Here is a 24,538-nt window from a genome sequence, read left to right as displayed (position 1 = left end):
AATTTGTCAATATCCCACTATTTTTTTTCGTAGAAGAGAAGAAAAAACGAAACAGAAGAGTAGCTCCCAAATCAAAAACGTGAATCCTCAATTAAGAAGAGGGTATAAGCAATTTTCTATTCAAATTTAGCCATACTTTACCTCTGTTGATGTTAATCTTAATTTGCGAATGATGTCTTTTTTATCCCACAACCTGGTATGCTCTTGTTTGGCAATTTCCCTTCCAAGATCTATAAATTGATCGTGCATCCAAAATCTATCGCCGTCTAAAACCTTTATCATGCACCTCTTAATAAGGACATCGATGGCATCCTCTGGCCAAAACCCACAATCTTTCCACATGTACATGGGATTAGTCTTATTATTACCCACAAAAAAGCACGCAACATCGAGGAATATCTGTTTTTGATTATCCTCTAAGGTATCATAGCTAATCTTTAGCTTTCCCAAGACATCCTTATGAGGTGTTTTCCTTAGCTTCTCTTGCCTTTCTTCCCATATTTCTCTTTTTTCCACACCAAAAAGCGATGAACCTATCGCTTCAAGAGCTAAAGGTAGTCCATCTGCAGTAGAGACAATGCTTTCTGAAAGAGTGTAGTAATTGGCTGGAGGAGAGTTGTCATTGAAAGCATGCTTACTAAAAAGATTGAGTGCATCTTCCTTGCTCAACCCCACCATTTCATAATCCTTGAATTTATTCTCAAATCCCCTAATATTCAGAACGCTCGTGTCCCTAGTGGTAACAAGTATCGTAGTGCCAGGATACAAAGAATTCACTGGGATTAGATTTTGGATCTGGTTGCCCGTATCGACATCATCCAATACAATTAGCATCTTCTTGTTGCAAATTGTGTCTCCAATCCTCTTGATCCCATCATGAATGCTTTGAATCTTACCATCCTCTCCAGAATAAGAGATATCGGACAATAATTTTTCTTGCAACTTTTGTAAAGCCGTTTCCCTCACGCCTTCAAGAAAGCAGCAGTTTTTCCCAAACTGAGAATATAATTGGTTGAAGATAATGTTGGCGAGTGTTGTTTTACCGATGCCGCCCATCCCGTAGATTCCAATTAGCCGCACACCACCAGGGCCAATGTCTAATAATTTGTTTATGGCTGCTATTTGATCCTCCATTCCAACTAAATCTTCGGTTACTGGTCTTCGTCTTGTCTTGAGCCTGACCACAACCTCGTGAACAACTGCCTGGATAAGTGCCCCATCGCTGCCACAAAGTTGAACAGTTTCAATTGAGAAAAGGTGACAAATTTGCATGTTGACCAGCCTTCTACTAAGCAACCAGGTGGGAACGCGATCAAGTTTAGGATATATCAAAATTCAACGTTACCCCCAAAGCTTTGGGAACATGATGAATTGCAAACTTGAACATCCATTGCAGGTTTAAGTTAAAGGAATAGAGGAAGAGAAATGTTTGTTCTTTATATCAAGCAGAAGAATCAGAATTTCTGGCAAGAAAGGGTAGAAGAATCAAAATATAAACATCTAATGAATTACTGTAATGGCAGATTTACTTATTTCTTTCGACGTGTAAAAGAACTTTGCAAAGGCAACAGTTCCTTAATCAAGTTCTCTAGCATACAATAGGAATCTTAATACAAGCATGGATCAAATTAGTATAAAAAAGATGAAGGAAAGCCAAATTTTTCATACGATGGAAAATAGGTGAAAAACGAAATTATAATAACCCTATTAGGTCAGAAAAAAAATTGGAAATCTCGTGATTTAAAAAAAATAAAAGAATAATTTGAAACTTTCTGTTTAAAATAGGGAAATTAGAGTTTGAATATAATTAATGAATTTTTATAAGAACTATGGTCCGATTTTACAAAATTATTTTCACAATCGTGGTTAGAACGTTACCCTGAATATTTCTTCAACTCCTTTCCACTGATGCCACCAACATTCTTGAGAGCCCGTTGCCACGTCTCTATATCCTTGGAGCTCAACTTTCTATTCCGATCCGCCATCTCTTGCTCCAATTTCGATATGGCCTCATTGTACGACTGGGTGTTCAACTTCACGTCGTCGGGTGTCACATCATAGAAGATGGGCAATATGACCTTATTGCCATCTTCTTTAGAGGTGTTCACCATCTTTGCAAGCTCCAGAAGGCAGCAGTAACTTGAAGCGTAGTTTTTGGTGAAGATGGGTATGTAGAGCTTGGAGTCGTTGATCGCTCGCAGAAGGTTGTCTTTAATTCTTCCACCATATGGAAGTTCCTCATCATCCATGAAAACACGAATCCCGGTGTGGAACAAAGCATGATAGAGGCTGTTGGCGAATGTGCGACGAGTATCAGGCCCTCTAAAACTCAGGAACACCTCGTACTCACCTCCTGATGTATTACCGGTGCTCGTTCCGGTCTCTGAGCAAGCCATAGGAACTCACTTCACACTTAGCAGGGTCAGCCCTCTCTCTCTCTCTCTCTCTCTCTCTCTAATAGACACTGTCAAAATACTTCTTCTAGGCATATTCGCACAAAGCCTTGCGGTTCTCAAATGTGAAAAGCCTTATTACATTCTTAATGTGAAAAGCTTTCTTCACCAGATCATCCTCCCACAGGAATTTACAAAAGGAGAACCACGGCGTTACATTAGAAAATGAGAAAAAGGATGTTTATTATAGGGACCTGTGTATTGCGTGACTCACGGGATTCAATTGAAAGTTCAACGCATACAGGCAACTTCGGCGAAGCTTCCAATTTGTAGTCAATAATGGACGACAATAATGGAGGTGTACCTTTTCAACATGCCCAGTTTCTTTCGAGTTTCTTCTTGGTGCTTTTCACTCTATCCTTTTGAACTTTTGAATTTAAAAAATTTTGATTTTGAAACATTTAAATCATTTATGATTATTCTGTAGATATATCCATAGCTGGACATACTTAAAATCTCAATCCAGTATTGTAAATTCACAATTTATCTATATAAATGCATAATAACAAAATATTCCTAAAGAATTGCCACTTATTATGACACATGGGACCCTGCATGATTAGAAAAATCTCCTTTATACTATAGAGAATTGGATTTGTTGCATTCAACGCAAAAAATGCTCCACTTAAGCACTACCGAAGCATATGGTTTCCATGCACTAGGAAATATTTATTTTGATCTTTTTGCCTTAAAGACTTACTTTTTATTATAATTAATTTTAACCACTCAAATATTATCATAAAATGCGACTTTGTATTAAAAAGCATATGATTGTGCAAATTTTTTACTTTTACGCAAATGGACTATCTATAGGTGAGGAAATGCAGTGATGGCCTGTCAATGGCCATGCTGCCACTCCATCGTGGTGCTGCTTTGAGCGTGGAAATAAAAGCAAGAGAAACCACGATGGTCTTGACCATAAGAGATGACTTTGCTCAGCTGAAGAAAGGGAAAAGGAGATTAATGACGGCCATTGCCGATATGGGCCAAAAGAGTAAAAAGACGAAGAAAGTTACATTGATGGTGTCTTCTTCATTTTGGCTTGTTTTATTTACATATGTTTTTCGTGGCGTTATTCGCTGCTTTGACTTGTTGACTAAATTGGTGCAGTGTACGAAGTCTTCGAGAGGATGACTTGTCCACATTTTTCTTTATCTCATTTACAACACTAAGTATCCAAATCATTCGACTCAATTAACATCAATTTATACATGCAAATCGCTCCATGCATGTGCGTTAGGTTAGCTCCAATCACAAGATGGCTAGTGAGACACTCCAGGGTAGACACCGTGATCGAATCTGTACAAAATGTTATTTCAAGAATAGCATTCAAAATACACATGATGCATTCATGACGGTTTATACGAACCTAACTCTGCACAAATTATGTACAAAACAACAATCCTTCCAAAGACATGGCAATCGTGTGTCATAACTATGATCATCTTCGATGCACTACTTTATACAACTTAGCAACACCTTATGGAAACGCTATGAGGATGTACATTCTATGCTTTCAAACTATTGCCTCAAACGATTGGAATACATAAAAAACATTCATGCTTACTTTTTAGTAAATTGGAAGATCATGCGATACCATAATATAATATCCCCAAAAATGCCAAAACACCATTCATTAAAATCACGTTTCTACCTTTTAATTAATCATGCATGTCGCACACAACTTTAATAAATCCGAAAGGTTTTTGGCATGAAAAAATAGAGGTTATTGGAATATTAATTAAGAATTAAGCCATCTAATTAGTCTTGTGGTGGCTAAACATGCTAATAAATAACGTAATTTAGAAGGGCACATCAATAAATATTTAGTATTCTCAGGTGGAGGCACAATGCATGTAAAGGTGACGTCCCCTTCTTCACTCAAAAGAGAGAGATTCCTTCTTATTGGTCAGGGAACATGTGAATTTTTGGGTATCATACACGGACCGGCTAGGTTGAGAGAACAATTAAAAAATTTATACTTGGCACCTAGGTATACGGTGAGATTTAATAGAATCACTGCCAACTGTTCTAAAAACTTAAGATATAAGATGAATGTACGGTTTATTATTTAAACATTCTAACATACACTATATATTTATTTACATACACATATGAGCACAAACTTAAGAGTAATCCAGGAGTCGTCAATAAGTGCTCTTGGATAACGTTTCATGTTTTGAAATATTGAATATGTTTTCGACATTAAAGAATTTTAAAAGGAGCTTCCAATTCTCTTAGATAACTCTAATTTTATCATCAATTATGAGTTTAAGCTTATAAATATTGGTCAATATCTTAAGAAAATAAAATATATTTTTTTTTGTGCATTTATTCATGATTGCCTAATGCAAATTTCTTAACACGTCATCTCACTTTTCAGAATACTTCATATTTGTTCTACATTTCAGATATTTCGCCATTACCCTTTTTTGGTATACATTACATGCTTCCTTATTTTAAATGGTGATTATCCTCGCCTTGAAAAAGATAGTGCATATGAAAATATTTATTTTTCCCAAAACTTTCAGCACTCTTTTCCCAGTCACGTAACTGCTCCCCCTACCAAACGAGTACCCATATCCTAGAAGGGTTAGGCAAGGCACTACATGACCTATTTGAAGACCGTATCGATCAAGTTTTGAGGGCAATATATGTATCAAAGTGGCTGTTCAAGGTTGGCCAAATTAGCAAAACGCTCTCAAAGGTTGTTATTAATTCTTGTGCTTATTCTTTCAAAAACAAATCTCATGCTTCTAATCGTAATTCTCCAAGAGAGTGTTAATGTAATTCTTGTGCTCTCAAAGGTTGTTATTAATTCTTGTGCTTATTCTTTTAAACAAAAATCTCATGATTTTAACGGTAATTCTCTAAGTGAGTGTCAATGTAATTATCGTAAAGAGCACTCTGAGTGTCGAGTGAAATAACTGTCTTTGCAGAGTGAGCTATAGTCCATTGCGGAGAGGCAACTTCATTGTGAACGCTTTTAAAGGTTTCAAGGATTGCATTAGTGGATTCCAACCTTGTTATTGGGCTAATAAAGCTGGGTTAATGGAAGAGGATAAGTAGATAGGTCGAACCACTATAAATTGCTTTGCAATCTCCTTAATCTGTTATTTTGTTTACATTTTTGTTGATGGAAGATATTTGCTCTGTAGTGTGTATTTTGTCTACAAACATTATTTCATCCTCTACACATTGTTTTGCACGAAAAAAATTATAAGTATCTTACAACAACCATTTTATTTGTATAAAATTGAGTGAAATGACACCAGTTGTTCCTATATTCTTGCCCAAAATTCAAAACCATCCCTACACTTTTTTTAATCCAAAATCGTCCCTGTATTTTAAGAAAGGGTCATCCCTCGTCTTGCTATTATGTCGCTCCATTTTCCGTTCGATTTGTGCTAATGTGGACAATCGGAACACTGAGTAGAAGCCATATCGCTATCAGCAAATTTTGGCATACCATATCTCTCTGTACCAAATCCGTTTCAAGTGAGTTTACTGTAAAAAAAAAAAAAACTCTTTTGAATTACTAAAAGACTCAAAACTCCTCCTACCCAAAATCAAGCAACTTCGCAGCAGTGCAGCTTCCAATTTATAGTCAATAAAGTTGATGACTTTACAAATAATAAGATGGAGGACAATAATGGAGGTGGTGTACCTTTTCACATGCCCAATTTCTTTCGAGTTTCTCCTTTGTGCTTTTCACTTTTTGCTTTTGAACTTTTGGATTTAAAAAAACTTGATTCTCAAACATTTAAATCATTTATGATTATTCTATAGCCATATCCATAGTTGGACATACTTAAAATTCCAATCCAATATTGTAAATTCACAATTTATCTATTTAAATGCAATAATAACAAAAAGTCCCTAAAGAATCGCCTCTCGTTATGACACATGGAACTCTGGATAATTAAAAAAATTTCCTTCATACCACACAGAGAATTGGATTTGCTGCATTCACTACAAAAAGTGCTTCACCTAAGCACTACTAAAGCATAAGAAACAACTATGCTCAGCTGAAGAAAAGGAAAAGAAGATTGATGATGGCCACCGCTGATGTTAGAGATTGATCAATGGTCTTCTACGCAGTGTCGCAGAAAGCCTCGCGGTTCTCGAATGCAAGTCGAGGACTTTGATGTTAAAGTCATGACGATTGACGAAGACTTTTGAGACTTCTAGGAGACTGTTTAAATATTTTGCGTTGATTAATTTAACTAATGCCTTTAGGATACTCATTAGTGAGATCTTTATAAAAATAACACAACATTTCACATATTTATAGTGAAATAGTTATGATAATATATATATGTATTTTTACGTTTTGATAAAAAAAGATTTCGTATTAAATAAAATTTATAATTTGAATTATTAAAGTATCCCATATCGGTTGCCTATGCGGTTTACGCCCGAAGCCCAATACCACTTTCGCTAGTGGGAGACATCATTTTGGACGTTTGTATTGCGTGACACGCGGGGTTGAATTGAAAGTTACGGATGAGCATTTTTTTTTGCTAAAGGTGGTCTGATTCCTCAATTGTACTGCATGGGCATCTTTCTAAACAATGTTCAATACATCGACACATAACAAATTAGAGTAATTATAACATGCAATATTGGTGTAAAAATATTTACTAGAACCGGTCTTATTCTCTCTTCATGTGATGGTTATTAAGAGAATGGATTGCTAAATTCCTCGGGTCAAAAGTGGATGAGCCAAGTCATGATTAAGTACTAATTAATTGACTAATATCAATAGCAAGCATGTGATTGCAAGTCTCGTGATATCGAAAGATGAGATGCACTCTTTATTCGAGCCTCGCCCTCGCTCGCCCAGGCGAGGGCGAGCCTCGCCCTCCCTCGCCCAGGCCAGGGCGAGGCTCGCCTGACGCCGGCGAGCCTCGCCCTCCCTCACCCTCCCTCGCCCGGGCGAGGGCGAGGCTCGCCCGACGCCGGCGAGCCTCGCCCTCGCACGGGCGAGCGAGGCGAGGCTCGCCCGGCGCCGGCGAGGCTCGCCCTCGCTCGCCCGGGCGGCGGGCGAGCCTCGCCGGCGTCGGGCGGGGCTCGCCCTCGCTGGGCGAGCAGGCGAGCCTCGCCGACGCCGGCGAGGCGGCCCTCGCCGGATCCGGCGAGGGCGGCCCTCGCCCGGCGCCGGCGAGGCCCCCTCGCCGGATCCGGCGAGGGGCCCTCGCGAGAAAGAAAAAAAAAAAAAAAAAAAAAAGAAAAAGCTAAAAAGACGAAAATGCCCATGGACAATGTATATCGGGGTAAATGTGTCACAAATAACAAAGTTTGGGGTTTTTGGTGTCACAAAAAAAAGTTCGGGGTAAATGTGTCACAAGTGAGAAAGTTTGGGGTTTTTTGTGGTTTTTTCCCAAGTTTTTATTCCCGGACAGAGAATCGCATTGACTCGAGGGCGAGGTCCAGAAGAGGGCAATGACACCATACATGCGCACTCATCTCGGGTCAACAAACCATTTTCAGAATCGCATATGACTCGAGGGCTTTTATCTTTATTGAAGAAATAATTTGTTGACCCGAGATGAGTGCGCATGTATGGTGTCATTGCCCTCTTCTGGACCTCGCCCTCGAGTCAATGCGATTCTCTGTCCGGGAATAAAAACTTACTACACATTCAAGTGCATAATTGCAGAAAAAATTTAATCTTTTCTTTCGATATCATGTATTGAACATTGTGTTAGAAAGATGCCCATGCAGTACAATTGAGGAATCAGTCCACCTTTAGAAAAAAAAAATGCTCATCCGTAACTTTCAATTCAACCCCGTGTGTCACGCAATACAAACGTCCAAAATGATGTCTCCCACTAGCGAAAGTGGTATCGGGCTTCGGGCATAAACCGCATAGGCAACCAATGTGAGATACTTTAATAATTTTTATTATAATTCTTTTTCTTGTTTGAGGATTTCTACTCATAGCTTTGAGTTTGATGGCTTTTTCCAAATATTACGAGATTCAAATTTTGAACATTATATAATATGGAATAAAAAATCTATCAAAATATAAAAGTATATACATGTTCTCATAACTATTTCACTATAGATAAGTGAAATATAATGTTTCACTATAAAGGTATCTTTCGAGTTTGTACCAAGAAGAAACTCGAAAGATACTTCTCCATTATTGTCCTACACCTTATTTTTTATAAAGCCATCGACTTTATTGACTGCCAATCGGAAGCTGCACCTGCTACGAAGTTGCCTGTATGAGTTTTTTTATGGCAAATGGGATCGGATTCAAATATGATAAATACAATGTTTTCTGCACCTGCTGCGAAGTTGTCTGAACGCAATACAAAGAGAGAGGAGCGGGAGCGGTGACCTCGAGTTAAGCAAAAGATAAAAAAAATGGTGGGACCCAGCCACCGAGGAAGGAGGCGGGAAAACAGGTAGAGCTCATTTTAAAGGTTTGATTCACATAGGTTTGTTTTTTTTTTTTTTGGTGAAATTACACTAAATATTCTTGTGATGAAGTCGATTAAATCTTATGTTAAGATTTGTGTTATTTTTTTATGAATTGAGAGATTATTTTGAGAGAAATTATGAGGGTTAAACAATGTGAATTATTGATTGTATATGAGGGTGGGGAAATACCGAAAATATCTGAGTGACTCGAGTGTGGTTGTAATCTTCACTGTATCATTTCATCTATAGCGATATCAAATGCTCCTCTCCCATTGTACATAGGTTACACAACCAAACTATGTAAATCTAGTATGTGATCCATTTCCTTGTTCTGTGCATTTTATTCGATCACTTGTTTTATTTTGGGAAAAGACCACAAAAAATCCCAAACTTTGCCACTTGTGACATATTTATCCCGAACTTTTTTTTGTGCCATGAAAAACCCCAAACTATGCCACTTGTGACACATTTACCCCAATTCATTGTAGCCTAGGGCATTTTAGTCTTTTTTTCCCTTTTTCTGTTTTTTTTTTCTTTTTTTCGGTGAGGGCAGCCCTCGCCTGGGCAGGGCGAGGGCTGCTCACCGGCGTCGGGCGAGGGACCCTCGCCCCACCCAGGCGCGGGCTGCCCTCGCCTCGCCCAGGCGAGGGTCCCTCGCCCTTGCCTGGGCGGGGCGAGGGAAGCCCTCGCCCGACGCCAGTGGGCAGCCCTCGCAGGAAAAAAGAAAAAAAACAGAAAAAGGGAAAAAGACTAAAATGCCCTAGGCTACAATAAATTGGGGTAAATGTGTCACAAGTAGCATACTTTGGGGTTTTTCATGACACAAAAAAAAGTTTGGGGTAAATGTGTCACAAGTGGTAAAGTTTGGGATTTTTGGTGATCTTTTCCCTTTTATTTTTAACAATAAAAAAGATTTGAAGAAAAGTGAAACCAAACTAAACAGTATTATAGTCAAGATCCAACCAAGCCAAACCATTTTTTGCGGTTTGATTCAACTTCATCATTTGTAATTTCATGAGAAAAACAAACCAAATTCTATGTCGCGGCCCTCCCAAGGCCCCCACGGAAGTTGCTGGATCACCAAGCAAACACAAATGGTACTTATAATAAGGTGACGCTTGCTCAACCCTATCAATCTCAACTTGGTTCCTATTAATCATTTCATTTGATTAAGAATTCTCACAAATTTATTATGAGTTGATTAGGAGTCAAGTAAGACGTTGGAACCCGTCTTACTTCTACAAACTAGAGATTTAGTATGAGGATTTGATTGCATTAGATAAATCTATCGCCCAATTTAGTACATTTTATCTTTTTAATGAAAACAAATGTTCATGCCGTCTTCCCAATCTAATTTACCCATTTTGTCTCTAATGTTTAGCAAGGGTGATCATGCATAAAATCACTCAAGCAAACACATATAAAATCCAATAATGCCGAAACAAATAGAGCAAATAAAGGAAGGAAAATAAAACAAACCCGAGCCGTATTGGGAATAAAATCAATACAAAGTCTTGTTATTAAGTTCCAAGACAGGACCCCTTCAGCTATAAATGTATGATACTCCAAAATAACTGCTGCTCATTACAGAACAGTAAATATATGATACGCCATGAATTTCTACTATATAAACTACTTTCCTAAAATGAACTATTACATCAAGAAGTAAAATCTACTTAATGCAATCTGAAGTGCAATGCAATGTTAAGAAAACAAAATCTATTTATGAATATGCATGATTCCTAAAATACCCTCCTAGATGTATATCTTTTTTATGAAAGTGCAGTTTATCTTTTTATTTGTTTTTTTTTCTTTTTCGCATTTCCCCCTTCTTTATTTATATATATTTTATAGTGAAACGAAATTAAACTAAAAATTAACTAAGTGTTGAGATAAATTTGAACTAGAATCTATATGCCAAAATAATTTGTAATAACCCGGATTTTCTTGAAAATTTGCAGTACGTTCCCTTGGAATTTCAACCTTAAACTTCTTGCGAGAACGAGTTATTACACACCAGAAAATAAAGAAAACTAAAGCGACATAATGCTATGAATTAAAGTGAAACTAATCCACACTATGCGAAATCAACGGTGGATGAATACATCTACACTAATTGCCGAAATTGACTATTAATTAAAAATCAAAAATTTTATTTTTCCTACACTGGTACCGGTCGGAACAGAATTAAGATTGGTGTGCAAATTGAACTACATTATCCAGATTTTTTACTAATTTCCATGTTTATGCTTACTGAAACACGAGGCACAATCTAACATGAACTAACACGAGGAAGAATCAACATAAACTAACACAAAATTCCTTTTCACTTGTGCTAGCCGGGTAAGTTTGCCGTATATTTCCCTCTTGGTCGAGCCCATGAGAGGAAACCAGGCTCGTGCGGGCATGGACTCGGAAGTTCAAATGAATTTATGACTCAATTTGCGTGTCGGGTCGATTCGAATTCAAATTCACAACTGGGCTAATTTAAATGAAATTCGTAGCCGGGCCTCATGTTTTCGTCGGTGCGAATATGTAATTCCTAACAAAATTTTGGTAGTACCTAAATGTAGTAAATGCGGACGCAAAAAATGTGCAACCTCAAAAATTTAAGTGTCAATATTATATGCTCGCAACAGTTCATAGGTTTACACAAAATGAAAATCAAACCTATTTAAGTAGGCTATTTCATGTATAGATGATAAAAATAATTAGCAATATCAATAATTTATACAATGCAGTTTCGCGATTCGGTTTTGTTTCGGAGAATTTGAAACCAAACCAAAGCAAAAAAAAAATGTTTGTTTCATGGGCGAGATGGGCAATGTTGGAGGGGTCGTCGAGCTCGAAGGAAGGGTACTTTGGTCGCCAGCAACATCGTGGGGCTCGGACTAAGGCGAGGCTAAATCAATCGCAATGGATGGGGGTAAGCGACGCCGTCGACGCGGGGCTTGGTGCCGGTGGCAATATTTGAGGGTTGTAGTTGGATCATGGAGGTGGTCTTCTTGCTCCTCGTGGTGTTTCTCGCGAAAAATTCAAGAAAAAGGTGGAAAATCCCAAGGTTAAAAAAAAAATAGTCCTTTATCGGTCAAGGGGATAGAACTCGGGTACAGTATCCTACGCCCGTTGTCCCCATCTTTCGTATCCTTTAAATGTCCTCATGCATTATCCGTAAAAATGAATGAAATGTCTCTTTAAAAAAATGTCCTCATACATTCATTCAACCACCAGCTTTCCGTAGGCATAAAAATTAGGTCAATTGGACGTTGCACAGAAAAATTATGACTAGCCAAAATTCGGTCAAAATTTATGTAATTTTTTTTCAATTTCTTTTGAAAGAAAGAATGAATGAATGATGACGTCAACCCCTCGCCACCGCCGTCGGTTGCCACATGTCGATTCCAGCATTATCCCGGTGATGGATTGGCGACAACCCACAGGTGAGCCCAAGCCATGCCAAGCTAGTCGCACATCTGCCAAGCACACCTAGGCCGCATGTCTTAGTGCATGACGGGGGCGAAAATGGTGCAAGGCCGCACGTGGGCCGAAGCTATCCCCGGACCCGTCTCGTGTGGAGCTGGGCTTTTGAAGCCTAATTCCACACCTATAAGTTTTAGGCCTTTCACCACATTTGTCCTTGTGCCTTGCAGCCTCTATGACCGGTCTGGCTTTGAAGCTCACGACCCATAGCAGTTTGAGCTCGAAGCTTGCGATTTGCCATGGCTAGATCTACTTCAAAGCTCACAACTGCCATGACCACTCGAGCTCGAGCTTGAAACTCACGGTCGTCATGGCTTCTCGAGCTCAAAGCTCGTGCCCAGGTCAAAGATCGAGCAGCCATGGATGTGAGATCTAAAGGTCGTAGATCTCGAGCTCGTGGTCGCCATGGCTTCTTGAGCATTTGAGGTGTGGCCAAGGCTAGCGGAAGAAAGGTCGTGAGTGGGTACAAAGGAATTGCATTGTTAGGGCTTAAATATTTTGAAGAAACAGAAGAATTCCAGGTCAGAGATAGAGTCAACGTTTAAATATAAAGAAAAAAAAGATAAAGATCAACAAATATTTAACGACCTTCACACCACATCAACAAAAATTCACAACGGCCTCAAAGTATTTAGCAATTTGAACCTATTTGAGGTTTTAGCTTTAAAACAGTTTCCAAAGCCCAAAAGTGAAAAAGTACCTAATTCCAACCATAAAAAAATGCACAACAGGCCCAAAATCTTCTTAAAATCGAAAAGCATAAATGATATATAAAAGGGCTAATACCACATGCAACCCCGAACTGATACATTTATAATAAATTTACCTCAAATTAATTTTTTGACCGCTAAAAATCTAAAACTGGTATATCTGTGACAAATTTACTCTCCGTTAGTTTTTATTAAATTTTACAGTCAAATTGCTAAATTAGATGATCCGTGGCAGTTAACGGGTATACCAATTTGGAGTTTTACCCTTTATTTATCACAGATGTATCAATTTGTAATTTTTCGTGGTATTGATCCAATTTAGCGGAAACTAACGGAAGGTAAATTTGTCACAAATGTACTATTTTTTTTTTTTTGTAGTCAAAAAATTAGTTTGTGGTAAATTTATCACAGGTGTACCAATTTGGGGTTTTTCGTGATATTAATCCAATATAAAATAGAATGCCCAAGGAACGCTACGGCCTCTACGGTAAGTAGTTCTCGGATGGTTTGAGTTCTTGCGTTTGATTATTTTCTTTGATAATGATAATTTGTTTTTGTCAAGTGATTAATTTGATATAATCAGTCTATTTTCAATTTTTAAGAAGAAATTCAAATTGCCATTTTCAACTCGGCGAAAAAGGAATTAAAACTAGTATGTACAGATCTCCAAAGCAAGCTGGCATTAAAATTAATAACAAAGCTTTTTTTTCTCTGTAAAGTTTATATGCTTGTCGCGATTCTTATGTCTGTTTATGAATCCTTATGGTAATTACAGCTTGCATTTAAAAGATAGGAGAAAAATATTTGTAACAATCCCCAGCACAATCATCATCTTCGTTGTAAACTACCTGTGAATCCTACAATTACGCTATTGATGTTGACGATGAAGATGAATCGGCCGAAGCCGAAACGCTACAAAACTCAGTCATTAATCTCTCATTGCTCACTCCTCAACAAAATGCCCAAGCTTACCGACAACCTCCACCAAGTTGTCCCTGCACAAGAACACGTCGCTATAAACTCTCTCCACCTCCCTATCGAAGTCCTGCACGTATACGTGCGTCTCCGCAGCCCCGCCCTTCTTGCTCCTGGCCAGCACAGCTGCCGTGAATATCGCCGACATCCTCCCTGGCGCCGCCTCATGGTTCCCGCTTGGCCCGTTGATTAGTATCACATCCCAACTCAATTCATACACGTTGTTGGGCAAGCTGTTCAACGCGAGCTTGCATTCCGAGAAGAGCAGGTTCTGCATCAGCCGGCACTCGCCATGGAGCTCGCCTCTCGCTGACTCGAGCAGCCTCTTCATTTCGCCGACCCTCGTCTCATACTTCACGTCGTAGGCCTCAATTCCCGGGTGTTGCTGCTCAAACCTCAAGACAAGTTGCTCGGCCTCATCAAGGAAGACGGTGCGGCCATCGAAGTTGAGGGCTGGACAAGAGGGCCTCGTGGGTAAGGCCGAAAACGAGGAGGTTGAAGCGGGAGGCAGCAGTGGCACAGCGGGCAACTGTGGCAGTTACCGTGGCAAGCTTGGTGGACGTCATATGGGTGGAGTTGGTAGTGGTGGCGTAGTGGAGGAGGGCATCGGATATGGACAGTCGAAGTGGGACTGAAGAGGCGGCAGAGCCCATGGCGGTGGTAGTGGCGGTGGTGGTGGTGGTGGTAGTGGTGGTGGTGATTAGGGTTAGAGTGAAGGCGGTGGTGAAGAAAGGTGACGATGAAGATGAGCCACAAGCGATTGGTGTTTGAAGACGATTGCTTTTGGATTGTGGGATGGAGGAGTATTAACTTTGCAACAAGAGGTTTCAAAAATTTTCTCTTTGCAAAATCTAATTTTAATAGTTTGTTAGACTCAAAGATATAAAATTTAGACCTTTCCCAACATTAAGGCACAAAATGCATGTTCGAAATAATAGAAGATGCGGAATAAATTATAATAAAAAGTCGAAAATGATTTGTGTTATTTTCCCCGCATAACGAAAAATGTAATTGAGCCACATAGGAAGCGTAAGATTAACCATTCCATCAATTTTTCCCTTCTCTTATAGTCTTTTAAATAAGAGAGTAAACAATATATAAAACCCACATATATATATATATATACACATATTAAAAGAAGTATATACTTGTAGCTTGAAATTTGTCAGTGTTAATCATCACGTTTTGTCCACCAAAAGTCATAAAGTCAACTTTCACGTTTGCCCCACTAATTTATTATTTAGGTTAATTCCAAGTTCAATTCTCACGAAAGCGGTGCTTAATCATAATGCTCTGTTCAAGTCCGACCACGTCTTTAATTATTGCTTTGCCTTGAATTATTGACGTAATTAGACCAATGATTGTGGCCTCCACGTAGTAAAATGACGTCAATGTACGTGAGATATAATCATCTCTTAGGCGTCGAGAGAAATGTTTCTAAGCAATGCTAAAGTCAAATATGACAAATCCCAAAAACTTCGCACTTTTCTTTGCAAGTTATCATCTTATTATTATGGAGTAAAGCTACCGATAATTCTTAAACTTTATCGGTTTGTGCAATGTCATTTCTGAATCTTTTTTTTTTCTGCGCAATCATAGTCTTAAATTATGGTTTGTTTACATTGATACTTCCGTCAAAAAACAAAAGAAAATGCTTATGTGGCTGTTAAATTGTGCCCTGTAAGTAGCAATTCAATGCCATGTTGGCTCCCACGTGGCTCCCACATGGCTCCTACGTGCTTATTTGATTCTGGAAAATTTGAAAAAGAACAAAAGTTTAAAATATATATTTCATGAAGGAAAATTTGGAAAAAGAAAACAAACGAACAAACTCAATTCGGACCACCGATAGTGTAAGCGCAGAGCACCGACAACCAACCACCGGAGAGAGTGGTTGGACCCCGTCGAGCTTAGGCGACGACACTTTCGCAGATTAAACTTCTCTTCTTCTACTTGACATTCTAGGACTTCTTCCCTCTAATCAACACATCCTTCACCTTCTGTGCTCGAGAAGGAGCTACGTGTGAGTATGTAAAAGCACACACGAAGGGAAGAGAGAGAGAGAGAGAGAGAGAGAGAGAGAGAGAGAGAGAGAGAGAGAGAGAGAGAGAGAGAGAGAGAGAGAGAGAGAGAGAGAGAGAGAGAGAGAGAGAGCTCATGATTGAAGATGGACCATCATCATATGAGTTTCTGGGTTTGACACTACTCGATTCCAACGGCAAGAATGATTGAGTTAAATCGATGGGATCGAGAGAGATGGAGCAGGTGGAGATTCCCAAGTGTTGCCATCGACCTAGATCTAGGCAAGTAGCCAATGCCAGTCCGAGCAGAACCGGCGAATGTGGGCCTACACACGACGATGAGGTGACCAGCGCCATCAAGTGCACTGCTGCCGAAACGTGCCTAGCATACACGGGATAATTATTAAAAAAGTCATAAATCTATTATACGGCGGTCAATTTAGTCCTAAACCTTTTTATTGTGCAAATTTAATACTAAACCTTTTGATGATTTGTTAATTTAGTCATAAACCTTTCAATTGTATCAGTTTAGTTCTAAACTTTTTGAAGATTTGGCAATTTAGTCCTAAACCTATAATTTGGATATTTGGATATTGATAAATCATTAAAGGGATTAAGACTAAATTAGCAAATCATCAAAAGGTTTAGGACTAGATTGACATGATTAAAATGTTTAGGACTAAATTGGTAAATCGATATCGACACCTCATTTTTCGTTAAATAAAAATAAAAGATACAATAAATAGAAAAAAAATTGCCCATTTAATTCGGCCCATTCATGCCTAATTGATTCATTGACCCAGCCTTTTTTATTAGTTTTCTCAATTTAGCCAGCCCAGTCCACTCCTTCCTGGTCCTTTTTTCTCTTTTGGCCCATCTCGGCTTCACCTGGCCCCACTGTAGCTTTCTTTCCTCCTTCGCGCTTGTGTCTGTGACGCAAGAATGCGATAGAGGACGCGGGAGAGCGAAGGAGAGCGAGCGCTGGTGAGGAAACAGCGGGTGAACGGAGCAAATTCACGAGAAAGAGAAAAAAACCGAGAAAGAGAGAGTCATCCGGAGAAGAAAGGTTGGCCGGGAGAAATGGACGAGGGAAGAGAGGAAAAGGGTACATGAGAGGAGAGCGCTCGGACGCCTTTTGATCGGAAAGAGGGTGCCGGACAAATCTCTTCCCCTCCCTCTTCCATTCATCGTCGCCGGAGACCGCCAGAGACTTTGGAATCACAGTTCATCCGTTGAGAAAGAAAAAGCATGGCCGGACGTCCCTTGACGTCGCTGATTGAAGTTCCGTTTCTAGTCAGGTAAACTTCTCCGATTCTGCTTTTATTTTCCCCTGTTTCTTGGGAATCATGTCATTGAGCTCAATCGGTGAACTTACGATTTAATCGAGTGAAACCGAGAGTGATATGTTGAAGATAATGATAATTCCTGATTGATAGATCATGATTTTGGCCTTAGATTGCATTGAATGTTAATCTGGAATTCATATTGCGCAATGCATGCTAACTGTTCACTGAAGTGTCCGAATGAAATATTAGATGCTTAGAGCACCGAGCTTGATTGTGAAATTTCTGAGCGAGTTATGGTAAACTGAGATGGAATCGAAATGAATTACGCTGATTTAGATCTTTATACATCACAATTGAGTCGTAAATTGAATGGAATCTCACTCTAGAACATGTATCATAACTTGCGTATCACATGTTCGACGAAATGTCTAAATGGAGATTCGAGTGGCTTTTTTCAAAATCAATGCTTGGAACTCGGTTTTTATGCTTGATTAGTTCTCATCATTGTTGAACATGACTAAATCTGTATTTTTTTCTTTGTTTTTTACAGCATAAACATCGTTGTCTGAGTCGGCCGTCATCTTTCCTCTGTCGGAAATTCATTCCTCTCGCCGGAGATGTGCCTGCGGTTTGAGGCTGCTACCGTTAGTTTTCTATCTCTGTTTCGTGTGTATGTTTGTTTGTTTAGATTTAGAATCTGTTATTGTGGTCGGAAGTTTGATGACCGGAAAATAAAATATGATCACCGACGTTGATGAATGATGGCCGTGACTGTCGTTGGCCCATTGATGGTTGCGAATGAAGACCAGTGAAGATGGCTTGGTGATGGCCAGAAATGGAAGGCCGCGTCGGTGGTCGACGACAGGCCAAAGTTTCGGCGTGGACATTCGGATGATGAAATTCACGGTGAAAAGGTGCAGTGAAGTCGATGGAGGACGTGAAGAAGAAGACCAAAATAGGAAATAAAAGAAAAAAAAGAAGAAATAATAAAAATAAAAATAAAAAAATCAGAAAATATTAAATTCTGGATATAATGAAGTCGGGTTAGAACCGGGTCAAATTGTGGTCTGGGTCGGATTGGAAGTGTAGTGGGCCGGAGGTCAAGTCAGGTAAATGGGCTCAATTTTTGTGTGACTGGGCTGAATTTGAATTGGGACAAAATGAATAAAAAACTAAAATTTTAAGAATTTGGGCTTGATAGCTCAAGCCCATCAGACTCTCGCCATATTCGGACTGGGCCTTGAGCCAATCCGATTTTTAGACTCAACCCGTACCCGCGGTCGGTGAGACTGGCATTTCAGAAATAAAAAAATTCATAAAAAATAAAAAATCCAAAAAATAAAAAATAAAAAATTCGAAAATAATAAAAATTCAAATAAAAAAATATGGGAAAAGCTAAAAAATTTAGAATTCATCTAGTTTAGGGTTTTTTTAATAAATATTCTAGGCTTGAATAAAATTTGATTCCAAAATTGAATAAGGGCGCGTTTGGTAAGTTGCCAAATAGTAATTATTTATATTCTTTTATTCCTAGAATTAGTTTTGGAATATAAATCCGTTTGGTAAATTTTTTGTTTCCAGGCACAAATTTGCAAAAATTTGTTCCCAAAATCACTTTTGGAACCGAATAAAGAAGCAAAAAAAAGAAATTTCTTGATTCTGCGAACAAGAATAAAAAATGGAAAAGAATTTTTTTTCTTCTTCGTCTTGGCCTGTGGCCAGGGTTGACGAGAGCGTCACGGTCCTCATTAGATCCAGCGTGGGCGACCCTCGCCCAGGCTGTCGAGGGCGGCCCTTGCCCAGGTCGCTAGCCGCCCTCGCCGAAGCCGGCGACCTAGCCATGGCCAAGGAAGGGGAAGGGGAAAAAAAGAAAAAAGAAAGAAAGAAGTATTAAAAAATTCAAAATATTATTAATAAAAAAAATTTGTGCAGTTACCGAACACATTTCTATTTTTTTTTTCTATTCCAAGAATAGAAATTTTGGACAATTACCAAACGTCTTCAAATGCTTAGAAATTGTTTCCGGGCACAGAATAAAAAGAATCATTTCTGAGCAGAATCAGATTTCGAGAACGGAATGATTGTCAAACGCACCGTAAGTATTTAGGGCTTTACATTAGGAATTTTTTATTGTTTTTTTTTTCTTTTAGAGACAATGCTAGATCTCTATTTGTGCACTTTCATTTTGATTACACTTGATTGCGCATTTTAATTACATTGATTGTTATTTCTTCCTTTTAGAATGGTTAAGACGAAATTTAGGACTCTTGATTAGTAAAAGACTGCCCTAACACTTTGGATTAACAAATAGTCAAGTTTAGGCACCGAAAAGGCACTAGTTAAATAACTAGTGTAATCAAGTCCATGTTCTTAAGAATCTCTGGTTGCGCATGCATCGAGACGATACTTCTACATTTTGATTTTAAGGTTTTTTGTCAACCCTCATCAATGGCTAGTAGAGACTCTAAAATAGAATAATCAATGTCACGCGAGGTATGGACTTAAGGAGGGTCCCATAGGTGGTCCTTGAGGGGTAGGTCATGACAATCAACAAAAGGTTTAGGACTAAATTGGCACAATTGAAAGGTTTTGGACTGAATTGATCTCGGTACAATAGGTTTTGGACTTTTTAGACATTTTTCCCACACGGTGACAAGGATTTGTAACCTTGTCTATACCAAGGCCGAGCTTCCCCTCCCCCTTTTTCTCTCTCTCTTTCTCTCTCTAGATTCGTGAGTTTTTAAAATTTTTCTTTTTAAGCATGTTAGCATTTATTTGTTTTTTTTTTTCCGTGTCAACGTTTGATAAGAAAAGAGTATTTACATGGCGCTAACGTTGGCGACCAAGTCAACATTGCCATCTGAATATTTGACGGAAGGATAAATATCAACAAACAAACATATAATTCAAGGATATGATTGCACCAAAAGAAAGTCGAGGGATTATATTGCAAAGATCGAAAAAGTTTAAGAATTCATGATGAATTTATTCATCTCATTATTGCACAACCAGGTGAAATTTGGGTTGCTTGAACCCAAGTACGAGCCCAATTATTTATGAAAAGACTCAGTAGTGTCTTAGATACGAGCCCAACACACACTTAGCTACTTAGAACCCGAGTTGAGATTCTAATGGTTAGACTCCTGTCAAATAAGGTAAATGCTTGAGAATCGGTTTTCCATTACGTATGATAGAGCAGAGAAGGTGCAAGCAATTACACCATCCAAGTATTTAAGCAACAGCACAATGACGCATATCCGAAGCTCTTCTATTCTTATACCAGAAATAGTGGCGGTCAGTCTACAAGCATGAATAACTCAACGTAATCATCTTTTACATTAAAAGAATAAAAAGAAATGGTGGTTCATTTCTTCTAACAGTATGCATTAGGCAAACATTATGAATACCGTGGACTCCTTGAAAAACCAAACTAATATTGGGGTTCTGCACCTCCCAAGTCCGAACTTTCAAAGTAAATTTGCCTATGTGTTGACAACCAGTTAATGACAAAGGCTGTGAAATAGAGACTCATGGATGGCACTTGATTCCACTTGCAAGTACAGAAGGACTGTCGACTGAATGGAGAAGGCATTAGGTAAACCCGATGGATGGAAAACACCTCACAGAGCACTTAAAACAACCAAAGAGGATCATACAGAAACACCACCTTCAATATACATGCACCAGATTAACATATGAATAACGAAACTGATCTCACACAGTCCTCGTTGTTTCTTGTCGTCACAATGGACGATCCTGCAATTAACTTAACCTAACAACTCCAAACGTCCCAGCACCGGATCAAAACAGAGAATATTAAGGAACTGAAGTCAATTGCACATCATCATCACTTCCTGTTGTACTTGACGATATCGATGACGGATCGCGAGGACAATGGACTGCCCGATCGAGTTGGGAAAAAAAAACACTAGCGACTTTCTTCTCTTGGTCATCCCAATCCTCATCAATAAAATGTAGGCAATGAGCCTATACCAAACAAACATTATCTCCAATGCGATTTCCGAGACAACATGCCCATCAAGCCCCACCTTCTTGATCCCCGGACAGTCCCTAATCAAGCATGAAGACTCACCACAGGGGTATGCATCCTCAGGCTTGAACTGTGACCCCATCAAGAGCTTGTATGTGTAGTGGCTAATTGAAAGATATCTGATCCAAGCAATGAAGGGAGGCACGTTTTTGACGTAGTACCTGTCGGCGACGAGGAACGAGAGCATGAGCATCAACCCAAGGATGGTCGCCAACTGCTGGTCCATCATCAGAGCGCCAATGACAAGCCTGAGGTCCTGCACCGAAGAGCGTGCTCAAGAACTTCGAACAATTGCTCATTGTGCGGTTAATACCTTAATTATACAACAATTGATAACGTTTACTACACCAATATTTAAGCAGAAGACGATAGTCTCCTGTTTATTGAAAATAATTTCTAAACTTCAAATTGATTCCGCTTTCGTGCCATCCTCAAAATCCAATCCTAAACTCGTTCAGAAAGTCCTTGCTTTTGTTCCTGTTCTTCTTAAGTGAGCATAACCACTCAGTAACGAACTACTCAACTCCTTACTAATGGGATCAAGCATGCTCAAAACAGTTTACTGCTGAACTTAGCATCAACATTAAAAGAATAAAAAGAAATGCTGAGTCAAATCAGCCACCACTTGTTGTATAAAACTATCTATGGTTGAATACAAGAATTATTCAAACCTTAAAAATATACTTACAAACTCCTCATGAGAAGATGCTCAACATCCTGTGTAGAAAGCTTTGTTCGCTCTACAGTAACATTCATGGGAATGGTTCGGTTCGATCCTCAGATGGTCGACTGCAAAAATTTACATCGCCGTTCTCCATCAAAGCTGTAAACTCTGTTTCCCAAATTTTGTTAACTTCCTAATCTTAATTCAGCTCACCAAATATACATAATTCTTGCAATACCCCAACTAAAAGATGCACAACACGACGGCACATGATTACACTGAGTCGAGCAGTCCACAGAAGCATAGCAACATAACTAGACTAGGCTTTCAAATAGTCAAACAATTAAAAAAGAAAGCAGACCCTTATACAGTTATTACCATATGAAGCTAGAGCTCGAGCTCATGCTTAACTCCGCAAAGATAAATCACGCGATTACATTCAACTAAAACATCAACAGCCACACCACTCGTACCTGTTCTTCAGCGATTAGCTGGTGATTCCAGAGCTTGAGTTCAGGCCCACGCCTCCCGCGACTGATGGAGTTAATGAGTGCAACCATCGGAGCCTCATGTAACACCAAATTCCTCCAGCTGAGCGGCTGTGAAGATGAAAATGTGCACGAGAGTGGAAAGTGGCACTGAAGAAGGACTTGAAGGTCACGGACATGGAACTTGAAGCTCGCGGACGACGGAACCTGGGAAATCATGCATAATTGATGTGAAGTGACCAACTCAATTAAATTTGATTATTTTTTCAAAAAAACTTTTCTCCTTTTCTCTTTCCTTGTTTTCTTCTTCTTCTCTGTTCATCTATTCTCACCATCATTGGTCACTCTGCAATGCTGGCCATCACTATACCAGAGAGCATTTTGTCATCCCTGGTGTGGTCCCATCGTGCCTCACCTCCGTCACTCCCAATGTCGAACCCTTCCGCCTAGCCATTGCTATCGACATCGTTCCATCAAGCCTCATCAAGCCCCTCTTTTTCTCTCCTCTCTCTCTCTCTCTCTCTCTCTGCACGCGACCTTCCATGGATGGAGGTGCTCGAGCACAGATCTGGGTCACACAACATGGCCTCGTATCTGAACGGCTAATTTGCGATGTCCACATAGGTGTCCTGGTCGACATATTAAATGGCTAGTTAATTGTGTTAATGGCAACATCGACAATTTCCCTCAGTATTTGTTGAGTCAAAGTAAAAAGTATAAGGACTAAATTGAAACGCAAAAGTTTCTTGGACAAAATTGAATACTAAGGAAAAATTCAAGAACCACCCATGCTATTACCGAAAACAAAAGAAGAAAATACGAATGATCAAGATCGTTGATTAGCTACATAAGTGAGAGAGGTAAATTAACAGAGAAATGACCTTCATGGGCACCATATTCGCAGAGAAATGGCCGTGAATAGTATATGTTTTACCTCTAACATTGGCTCATCCAATGCAACTGAGTGATGTCAAGATGCTATTCTTTTAATTCGTTGATATTTCCCTCATGAGAACGGGTGGAAACGTTTTCTTCAATTACAAAAAAATCAATCTTCGATTTTCACCCCAAATACTAATTTCACATCCGCTAATTCCGAAATCTATCCAGACTTTACAACAAGAGGTTTCAAAAGATCTAAACTTTGCACAATCTAATTTCCATAGTTTGTTAGACTCAAAGATGTAGAATTTAGACATTTTTTCGACATCAAGGCGGAAAATGCATGCTCGGAATGATTCTCATTTCCGAGTCACCGTTATAAATGAAATGGAATTCGTCGGACACTAATCTCCGTCCCTTTGAAAAGCTATGCAAACTTCTAGTAGAAAAATATGGGAAATGTTCAAATAAGGGCCTAAAGTGACATATTTTTTTCTCAAAAGAGGGCCCAATATAAAACCAATTTTATCTCAAACAAGGATCTAAGCTTCACGTGCCCCTCACGTGTCACTTTCCAAGCCAAGGTTAAGGGTATTTTCGTCAAGGCCTTTTTTTAAATCTTTTCCTCTCCTCTTTTTTTTTTTCTTGAATTGGAGAAATGGTTAATAAAACATCCAAGAAGATAGAAATTGCATATCCTTATATTGAATCTTTTCAAAATCTTCCAGAGAAGAGAGATACTTCCCCTTCGTAGCCTTAAACTCTGTCTGCGTCCAGACATGGCCACATCCGACGTCAACTTCTTTTAGCAAGCTTGAACCTGTTGGGCGACATTTTTTCTTCCTCTTTTGAGAGGCTGAAGAAATAAAAGTTTCCAAGTATACCGAATGCTGGGTCGCTGGTGGCGAGGGCCGCGAAATACAGCATCCCACACCTCTCGAACTATCTCTCCATTTGGGAGGATTCCGCTCCGCACTCGGCTACCCAGGCATTTAATGTGGGTGTGATAACTGGGACACTAGAGGTGCATCCTTTCCCTTCGAGAATTCGGCCTGCCAAAATAAAACCAGAAGTAGAAGATTGGGCTTCCTTATAC

General features: G+C 39.2%; 1 long non-coding RNA gene and 2 pseudogenes across 1 annotated transcript; all 3 read right to left on the bottom strand.

Moving 5' to 3' along the window:
- Positions 1-142: 142 nt before the first annotated feature.
- Positions 143-2,736, bottom strand: LOC115690388 (disease resistance protein L6-like; annotated as a pseudogene).
- An 11,282-nt stretch (positions 2,737-14,018) lies between these two features.
- On the bottom strand, positions 14,019-15,229 carry LOC115664000 (protein IRX15-LIKE-like; annotated as a pseudogene).
- A 5,814-nt stretch (positions 15,230-21,043) lies between these two features.
- LOC130137149 (uncharacterized) lies at positions 21,044-22,722 on the bottom strand. The gene is made up of 3 exons (XR_008815769.1): positions 22,546-22,722; positions 22,097-22,197; positions 21,044-21,664 (listed from the first exon to the last, which is right to left on the bottom strand). It is a non-coding gene; the product is annotated as an uncharacterized LOC130137149 (long non-coding RNA).
- Between the last annotated feature and the right edge of the window lie 1,816 nt (positions 22,723-24,538).

The sequence above is a fragment of the Syzygium oleosum genome, unplaced genomic scaffold (genome assembly GCF_021117445.2).
Source record: "Syzygium oleosum isolate NSW1041296 unplaced genomic scaffold, Sole_v2.1 Sole_v2.62, whole genome shotgun sequence".
In the NCBI taxonomy this organism is placed as follows: domain Eukaryota; kingdom Viridiplantae; phylum Streptophyta; class Magnoliopsida; order Myrtales; family Myrtaceae; genus Syzygium; species Syzygium oleosum.
This window is presented reverse-complemented; position numbering and strand designations above follow the sequence as displayed.